We start from the raw sequence: 8920 nt of genomic DNA on the forward strand, positions 1-8920 counted from the left end.
TGAGCACAAAAGTCATACAGGATCACAGTCCCACCTGTGTGGGTATTCAGGCTCTCCAGACAGTCAGTGATAACAATGTGCATACAGAGAAAGAATGCTTTTCTTTCAAAGGCTGAAGGAAGTGGAAAATCAACACAGATAGAAACTAATATGTACGTCCTATTTTGAAAAAATAATCACATATATTTTTGGTAAATAGGGTCACAGAGAGAGTACCCAGAAATCAAGGATAGTCAGATTGTGATAAAATTTGTCCAAGGGGATGAAATGCCCTACTTAGAATGCTATACACTAATGGTCACTGCAGGTGGTTTCAAGTTTATTGAAAAATGACACAAATCATAAAAATACCAGAATAAAAAAAATCATTAGGTTGATTATTGGGTTGATGCAGTCACTGTGCCTGGCACAGCAGTGTCCTCTGAAGGAGGGTCTGTGTCTGAGTTCCTCTGCAGCCCACTCGTGAGGATGAAGCTTCAGTGTTTGCAGGGTGGGCAACTGTTGTGGGAGAAGGCAGGTTGGAGGGTGAGCTTCCTAAGTCACTAAACAAACCTTTAAAAAAAAAAAACTTCTCATTAGGAATTATTATTTCCATCCCTCATCTTCATTAGAAATAAAAGAGTTGTACTTAGGAACAAAATCTGAAATGATGAAAATCCTTCAAGGCAAAGAAGAAAGATTTAGCAGTTCACCCTTTTATCACTGTTATGATGACTCCTTATTACTTAGCACTTACATGGCACTTGATTCTTTCCAAGGGCTTTACAATCCTTAATTACTTAATCTTGAAATATATTTAGAAAGGCACTTGACTTTATTTGACACAGCTATTCAAAACCTGTTTTGCCCCATTTTCAGTCCCCATGTGTGGAGGTACAGTATCTTCCTGCTGGGAAGCAAGGTGCCAGAGGGTGGCTGAGAGAAAGGAACTCCTAAAGAAAAATGGAGGGGAGGAAGGAGAGGAGAAACCAGCCTATGTTAAAATAACAATAATCAGCAATGACGACCACTCTTTCCTTCTCTTTGGCATTCTTTGCCAACCCAGCATCTTTCCAAATTTTTAATAATCAGTAATTTATAAAATGCAATAAACATACATTATACATACCCTACACACAACAGATTTTTCTGGCTGAATTATGTTGCTTGTCATGCAAATAGGTAATCCTGAACCAATTAAAACACAAAAGCATGTTGTAGTAATGGAAGTTTCTGGATGCCAGCTCTTAGGCACGGGGTCCTTAAAGAGAGAAGAAAAAAGAAACACGGAGAACAATATCATCATTCTATCAGCAGTTAACTTGAGTCTACTTATGCATGATCAAAGACTACAAATATAGTTTAAACAGCATGAAATAATCGCTGGGTTTACAATATGAAATGATTTTTAAAAGCAAAACCAACAACAATCCTGGTGCCACTATGTTCGATGACTCAAGGCTAATTTTGTGATGCACAGCCAAGCTGAGGTGGTGGTAAGGAAATTAAGGTTAAGAGGCTAACCTCCCTCCTGGGTTCCCTTTGAAGATTTCTATATTCTGGGGGAGAGGGTAATGAAAATATTTTACCTCCCCTATCGCAATTAGGTCAGTGGGCCAGAGAAAAACGCTGCTCACACACACCAATGCAATTGCAACCCCAAAAGAGGCAAAAAGGATAGGATTCAGCAATATTCCCTGCATGAGAATGGCCAGCCAAATAGCAGTGAATAGGTCTTCCTCTCCTAGATTTGGATTTTGAAGAAGGAGAGAGAGACTAAGAGAAGCAAGTCCTCTTCCCGATTCTTAAGCTTCTTACACCTGACTAGTGTCCACATAGACGAGGAGCATGAAGAAACCACAGCAAGGCATGCCCAAAGCCTGGAGATGAGGGTCTGTGTTCATCAAGAGGAAAAGAATGGCCCTTGCATCTAGATTGCCTGAGCGTCCTTAGTAAGAAAAGAAAGCAGTAACGGGAAAGATGCATCCATCTGGTTGCTTTGTGGTGGTTGTTTTTATTTTCATTTCAGACACTGACAAGGCAAAGGAGTGGCATATAGAAATTTAGAGTCCGGAAACTTAATAAAATGGCTCTAAACATGACAGCATTGTGAAAAAGATTAATTACTAGGAGTAAAGAGGCCCGATGCCAGGAATTTATAGGATTGATACAAATATCATGCCCTGCTGGGCTGCTGGGCCCATAAAATGCAACCCTAATCTTCAGGCCTATTGTTGTTTTTGCAGGAACAACGGGCTTCAGCCATGACAACAAAAGGGTATATAATAGAATTTCAGTAGGGGGAAAAATCACTACAGCCATGGAAAATAAACACCTTTAAAGAATCTGTTTACGAACACCTAGCCCAGCTGTCCCTTCACGTGCCAGTGTCTACAGAGTAAAGGTGCCATTGTTGTGTTTATCTCAGAGACCAGCACAAGGAAAGGAGAGGACCAGTGAGCAAGAAGAGACGGGACCACCAACTGCATTGCTCGTAGTACCTATTGGCACTGGACAGTTTGTTCTTTAATTGGGAAATAATCCAGATGCCTTCTTAAATAAGAGAATTGCTCTTGCAAACACAGGAAGACCTTTGCCTACAATTATGACTTTAGTTTCTTGGAAACATTTTTTAAGTTCCCCTCCCCTTTGAGGTTCACTGTATGCATCTTGCCCATCTCATAATTGATGTGTCTGACATTCAGAAACACTTTGTGAAACCACAAATTAGTCATGGCAGGAACAAGAAAAGAAGCTCAACTCGGCAATTGGATTACACTAACCAATCGGACCAGTGTCTGCCTTTGTTTGTACTCGCCACATTGATGGTAAAGAGAAAGACAACTTTCATAACCAGTAATTTGAGGTTTGAACTACATTCATGTCTAAAATCATACACATTTTCTGGGGACCAACAGAAGGGAAAACACTGTGTTTTTCCACATTTGTGTGTTTGTAATATTTCTGAAAAGTGTGAAGGGCCAAGTGTAAAAACACCTATTCTAAGAGCAACCTGTGTTTACATATAAATTATCTTGCCATTCTTGTCATGCAAAGGACTCATTTATAACATATGGTGTCTGTTTCACACGCTAACAGTGGCTTTTTAATTTGAAGTCAGCCACAATCAGTGGTCCTAAATCCTCACTGTCTCTGGGATTAATTATGGGCACTAGACAGCAATAGCAATCCTCTCTTCCTGATAAGCTGCATGGAGAAGTTGGCAAGAGGAGAAAATAGGCCTTTCAAGGTTAGAGAGTAACTAGAGCTGACATACACTCGTCTTCCGTGACACCTATTTGAAATCATAATATTAATGTTAAAACAGCCTCCATTCTTAAGGGCTGTTTAGTAAAACATCATACATAAAAGAAATGCGATTTCTAAATGCTTTCTACTTCTTCCTCTCAGCAGAGTAATTGAAAGAGCCACATACTTCTGCCTCTGCAGTGCCTCAGCAGTTGTTAAATAAACACAACCAGCCTAAGCAGACTCTTGGACCAAGTTGAGCTGCGGTTCCATCAGTCAGCAGCTTCCCAGCTTCAAAAACCAGAACTTTCAGGACACAGGCTGCATGTGTGCAGGACACTCTGCCTCACTGTAGATTAAAAAAAAAAAAAAAATCACAGTTTCTGCCCAGAGATAAACAGATCTGCCAGAGTGAAACTGACCACGTACCCACCTGTGCTCCCTGCAATATGCAACCTAAAGTGGAGTTCCTGGTCACAATTGCACATGCAGACTTGCCTACATAAGATGCTTGAACAACCTCATTGTTTCAGCAACGTATTCTTCTACCTGTTTATCACCTGCTTCTAAAGACTGGAGAAAGGGTCAAATGATTTTTCTGAGATCCTATCCAGTTCTGTTTTTCAAAATCTGATGATGTTTTACTGAACTAGGCTGATTGTGTCTTGGGTATCTTGTGTGTGTAGTCACTTGAGAACTTCTGGGGTATGCCTACAACACCTTGGACATTGCACTGGGGCTGAGGGTACAGTGATGAGCAAACCAGTGGGGTTCCTGCCTTCAGAAGTAAGGGTGCAAAAGAGAAATGAAGCCAGATCATTTTGGGGATTGAAGAAAGCTTCCTTGAGGAAGCAACATTTGGGCTGAAATCTTTTTCTTTTTAAAAAATTTATTTATTTTTAATTGAAGGATAATTGCTTTACAGTATTATGTTGGTTTCTACCAAACATCAACGTGAATCAGCCATAGGTTTACCCATGTCCCCTCCCACTTGAACATCCCTCCTTCCCCCCTCCCCACCCCACCCCTCTAGGTGCTTACCAAGTCCCAGGTTGAGTTCCCTGAGTCATACAGCAAATTTGGGATGAAATATTAAGGATTTAGTTGGCCAAGAAAGAAAAGTGAAAGGCACAGCATAGGCAAAGGTCCTGAGGTACTTGGGGACAGATTCTCATAAGGAGCTAAGAGAAGGAAGGTGACTGGAAGGGTGGAAATCAGAGGTGTCAAGTGCTACAGGAAGTGACACAGGCAGGCAGGGGTTCAACTCTAGGGTGGTCTTGCATAACCACAGAAACCCAAAGGCTTTTCTTCCAAGCCTTTCAACTGCATAGTGAACAAATAAGAGTATAGAATCTCACTTCAGAAACTCTCAAAGATCTAACTACCTCAAAATACTCACAAATAATGTAGAACTAGGGTTTAGAATTTGAGCCATTCAGATATCTAACTCTGGTTTTGCAATTTATACCACAGTTTAAAGTCTTAACCATCTAAGAAATTCAAAGTTCAACCATCTAAGAAATTCAAAGTTGTAACCAAAATGTTCCTCATATACAGGCTAGTTTCTGAGTTAGGGACTTCACTAACATGGAGATGAATAAACCCTTTTTATAACTGGCTTATATTCAAGAGGATTTTAGTCTTTCACGGATATAATGTTGATGCTATCATAGAGAATTTGTTTTCTTGTTAAACCACTCAAGAGATTTTTTTTTTTTTTTTTTTTGGTTAAATAACAGCACTGAAATGCTATCTCACTAGAAACTGCTAGTTTCTAAAAAATAGGCACACAAACCCTCCAGATCAGCCAAAGTCCTTATGAGATTGAATCCTTTTGCCAATGTGGACAAAAGGATTGAACTAGCTGTAGATACATAATTACGTAAAGAATCATTTTTTGTGTCATTGTACAGTGGACTCCATGAGAGGCCATGGAGGGAGCATCATAAATAGGGATGTGCTGACCATTACACTTGACTCAAACATCACTAAAGAAAACATCTGTGTTTTTCTTAGCCTAATTAACTATAGACATAACTGATGTACAAAACAGTATTCAGCAGGAAATTTTACCATTTCTCAAAATAACCTCCTGCGTGTTGACTCTTCACACTTCATTGATTCTTCTAGGCCTTTCCTGAGCTCTTCCTGTTCTTTCTGAGGTCTGGGATCTTGTCTCCCTTCATTGAGTATATCTTAGTAACAAACATATATTCCAGATTTTAAATACATTCCCTTCTTACCTGATACTTACTGTTCTTTTGCTCAGTTTCAAAACATTTAATTTTCTTGCAGCAAATATTGCTTTCATATAAAGGTGGACTGCAGCACACCAGGCATCCCTGTCCTTCACTGTCTCCTGGAGTTTGCTCAAATTCATGTCCATTGAGTCAGAGATGCCATCCAACCATCTCATCCTCTGTCGCTTCCTTCTTTTCTTGCCCTCAATCTTTACCAGACCCATCACAGTCTTTTTCAGTGAGTCAGCTCTTCTCATCAGGTGACTGAAGTATTAGAGCTTCAGCTTCAGCATCAGCCCTTCCAATGAATGTTCAGGGTTGATTTCCTTTAGGATTGACTGGTTTGACCTTGCAGTCCAAGGGATTCTCAAAAGTCTTCTCCAGCACCACACTTCAAAAGCATCAGTTCTTCTGTGCTCAGCCTTCTTTATGGTCCAACTCTCATATCTGTATATGACTGCTGGAAAAACCAAAGCTTTGACTATACAGACCTTTGTCAGCAAAGTGATGTCTCTGCTTTTTAATACACTGTTTAGGTTTGTCATAGCTTTCCTTCCAAGGAGCAAGTGCCTTTTAATTTCCTAGCTGCAGTCTCCGTCTGCAGTGATTTTGGAGCCCAAGAAAATAAAATCTGTCACTGTTTCCACTTATGGTCAATTAATCTATGACAAAGAAAGCAAAAATATACAATGGAGAAAAGACAATCTCTTCAATAAGTGGTGCTGGGAAAACTAGACAGCTACAAGTAAAAGAATGAAATTAGACCATTGTTTAACACTATATACAAAAGAAACTCAAAATGTATTAAAGGCCTAAATGTAAGACCAGATACTGTAAAACTCCTAATGAGAAACATAGGCAGAACTCTCTTTGACATAAATTGAAGCAATATTTTTTGGACCTGTCTCCTAAAGCAAAGGATATAAAAGCAAAAATAAGCAAATGATACCTAATTAAACTTAAAAACTTTTGCAGAGCAAAAGAAACCATTGACACAATGAAAAGACAACTTACTGACTGGGATAAAATATTTGCAAATGATATGACTGATAAGAGATTAATAGCCAATATATATAAACAGTTCATTTAATTCAACACCAAAAAAATCAACCCAATTGAAAAATGGGCAGAAGAATTAAAGAAACATTTTTCAAAGAAAAAATGCAAGTGGACAACAGGCACATGAAGAGATGCTCAACATTGCTAATTATCAAGGAAATGAAATGAAAATCACAATGAGATATCACCTCACACCTGTTAGAATGGTGATCATCAAAAAAGAACATGAATAATAAATGTTACTGAGGATGTGGAGAAAAGGGAACACTCACAAACTGATGGTAGGAATGTAAATTGGTGCAGCAATTGTGGAAAACAGTATATGGAGGTGTCTCAAAAAACTAAAATTAGAACTACCATATGACCCGGCAATTCCACATCTGAGTATATATCTGAAAAATACAAAAACACTAATTTGAAAAAGATGCATGTTCGCAGCAGCATTGTTTATAATTGCCAAGTTAAGGAAGCAATCTAAGTGTCCATCAACAGATGGATGGATAAAGATGACATGGTGTGCAGTATATATATACACAATGAAATACTACTCAGCCATTTAAAAAAAAATGTAATTTTGCCACTTGCAGCAACATGAATGGATTTGGAGGACATTATGGTAAGTGAAATGTCAGACAGAGAAAGATAGATACAGTATGATACCACTTACATGTGGAATCTAAAAGTACAACTAACTAGTGAATAAAATAAAGAAGAAGCAGACCACACATATAAAGAACAAACTAGTTTTTTACCAGTAGGGAGAGGGAGAGGAGGAGGGTCCACATAGAGGTAGGGAAAAAAGAGGACTACTGTGGGATTACACGAAATCATGTGTCTGAAACTTTTGAAAATTGTAAGGCACTATGAAATTTAAAGAACCTTTATTCAAGAAATAAAATAAAAATTAAAAAGAGCATAAAGGTATTGATATACTTTTATTGTATATACATTTACTGATACACTTAAAGAGCAAAAAAAGAAATCAGTGAAGAAAAGATGAACCATTTAGACTATGAATCACTGTTGTAAAACTGATTCACTCTATGAAGAAAAATAAAACTTGATTCCTACCTAAAAAAATGAACTTCAGAGAGAATTAGAAATGTCAATGTGAAAGATAAAATTAAAAGCTAATACAGGAAAAATGTTGGAGTATATCTTTATGAACTTAGGGTGAGGAAGGATTTTTTTAAGGCATAAACTGAAAGCAGAAAATTTGTTGGACTACACAAAAAATAATAAAATTAGTAATTTTTATTCAACAAAAGATACCACAAACTTGATAAGTTAATGACAGATAAGAGATATTTGTCTTGAGTAAAACTAACTAGATTTTAGATTACACAAAGTACTCCTGCAGATGAGTTAAAAAAAAAAAAAAAAAGAACTCCAACAGAAAAATGAGATAATATTCAATCACATAAAGGAAGTGGGTATTCTTTTTGCTTTGGCTTCATCCCTTCATTCTTTCTGGAGTTATTTCTCCACTGATCTCCAGTAGCATATTGGGCACCTACTGACCTGGGGAGTTTCTCTTTCAGTATCCTATCATTTTGCCTTTTCATACTGTTCATGGGGTTCTCAAGGCAAGAATACTGAAGTGGTTTGCCATTCCCTTTTCCAGTGGACCACATTCTGTCAGACCTCTCCACCATGACCCGCCCGTCTTGGGTGGCCCCATGGGCATGGCTTAGTTTCATTGAGTTAGACAAGGCTGTGGTCCTAGTGTGATTAGATTGACTAGTTTTCTGTGAGTATGGTTTCAGTGTGTTTGCCCTCTGCTGCCCTCTTGCAACACCTACCGTCTTACTTGGGTTTCTCTTACCTTGGGCGTGGGGTATCTCTTCATGGCTGCTCCAGCAAAGCGCAGCCATTGCTCCTTACCTTGGACAAGGGGTATCTCCTCACCGCCGCCCTTCCTGACCTTCAACGTGGGATAGCTCCTCTAGGCCCTCCTGCGCCCTCGCAGCCACGGCTCCTTGGATGTGGGGTTGGTCCTCCCGGCCGCCGCCCCTGGCCTCAGGCGTGGGAACGTAGGGTAGCTCCTCCCAGCCGCCGGCCCTGACCTCGGACGCGGGGTAACTCCTCTTGTCGCAGCCCCTGACCTCGGACGCTGGGTATCTCCTCTCGGCCGCCCCCCGTGACCTCAGATGCAGGGTAGCTCCTCTCGGCTGTTCCTGCGCCATCGCAGTCTGGTACTCTCAGCTGCTGCCCCTGACCTCTGACATGGGGTAACTCCTCTTGGCCGCCGCCCTTCGGGCATGGGGTCCTCCCGGCTTCTGCCCCTGACCTCGGACGTGGGGTGGCTCCTCTCGGCCGCGCTTAGCGCGCGGGTCGCAGCCGCCTGCGCTTAGCGCGCCATCATGAGAAACGCTGGACTGGAAGAAATACAA

At 40.1% G+C, this 8920-nt stretch overlaps 1 long non-coding RNA gene across 1 annotated transcript; it reads right to left on the bottom strand.

The window, feature by feature from the left end:
- Window positions 1–343: 343 nt before the first annotated feature.
- Window positions 344–3570, bottom strand: LOC129620626 (uncharacterized). The gene is made up of 3 exons (XR_008698616.1): window positions 3416–3570; window positions 1109–1240; window positions 344–552 (listed from the first exon to the last, which is right to left on the bottom strand). It is a non-coding gene; the product is annotated as an uncharacterized LOC129620626 (long non-coding RNA).
- Window positions 3571–8920: the final 5350 nt, after the last annotated feature.

Source organism: Bubalus kerabau, chromosome 10, assembly GCF_029407905.1.
Source record: "Bubalus kerabau isolate K-KA32 ecotype Philippines breed swamp buffalo chromosome 10, PCC_UOA_SB_1v2, whole genome shotgun sequence".
Lineage (NCBI taxonomy): Eukaryota > Metazoa > Chordata > Mammalia > Artiodactyla > Bovidae > Bubalus > Bubalus kerabau.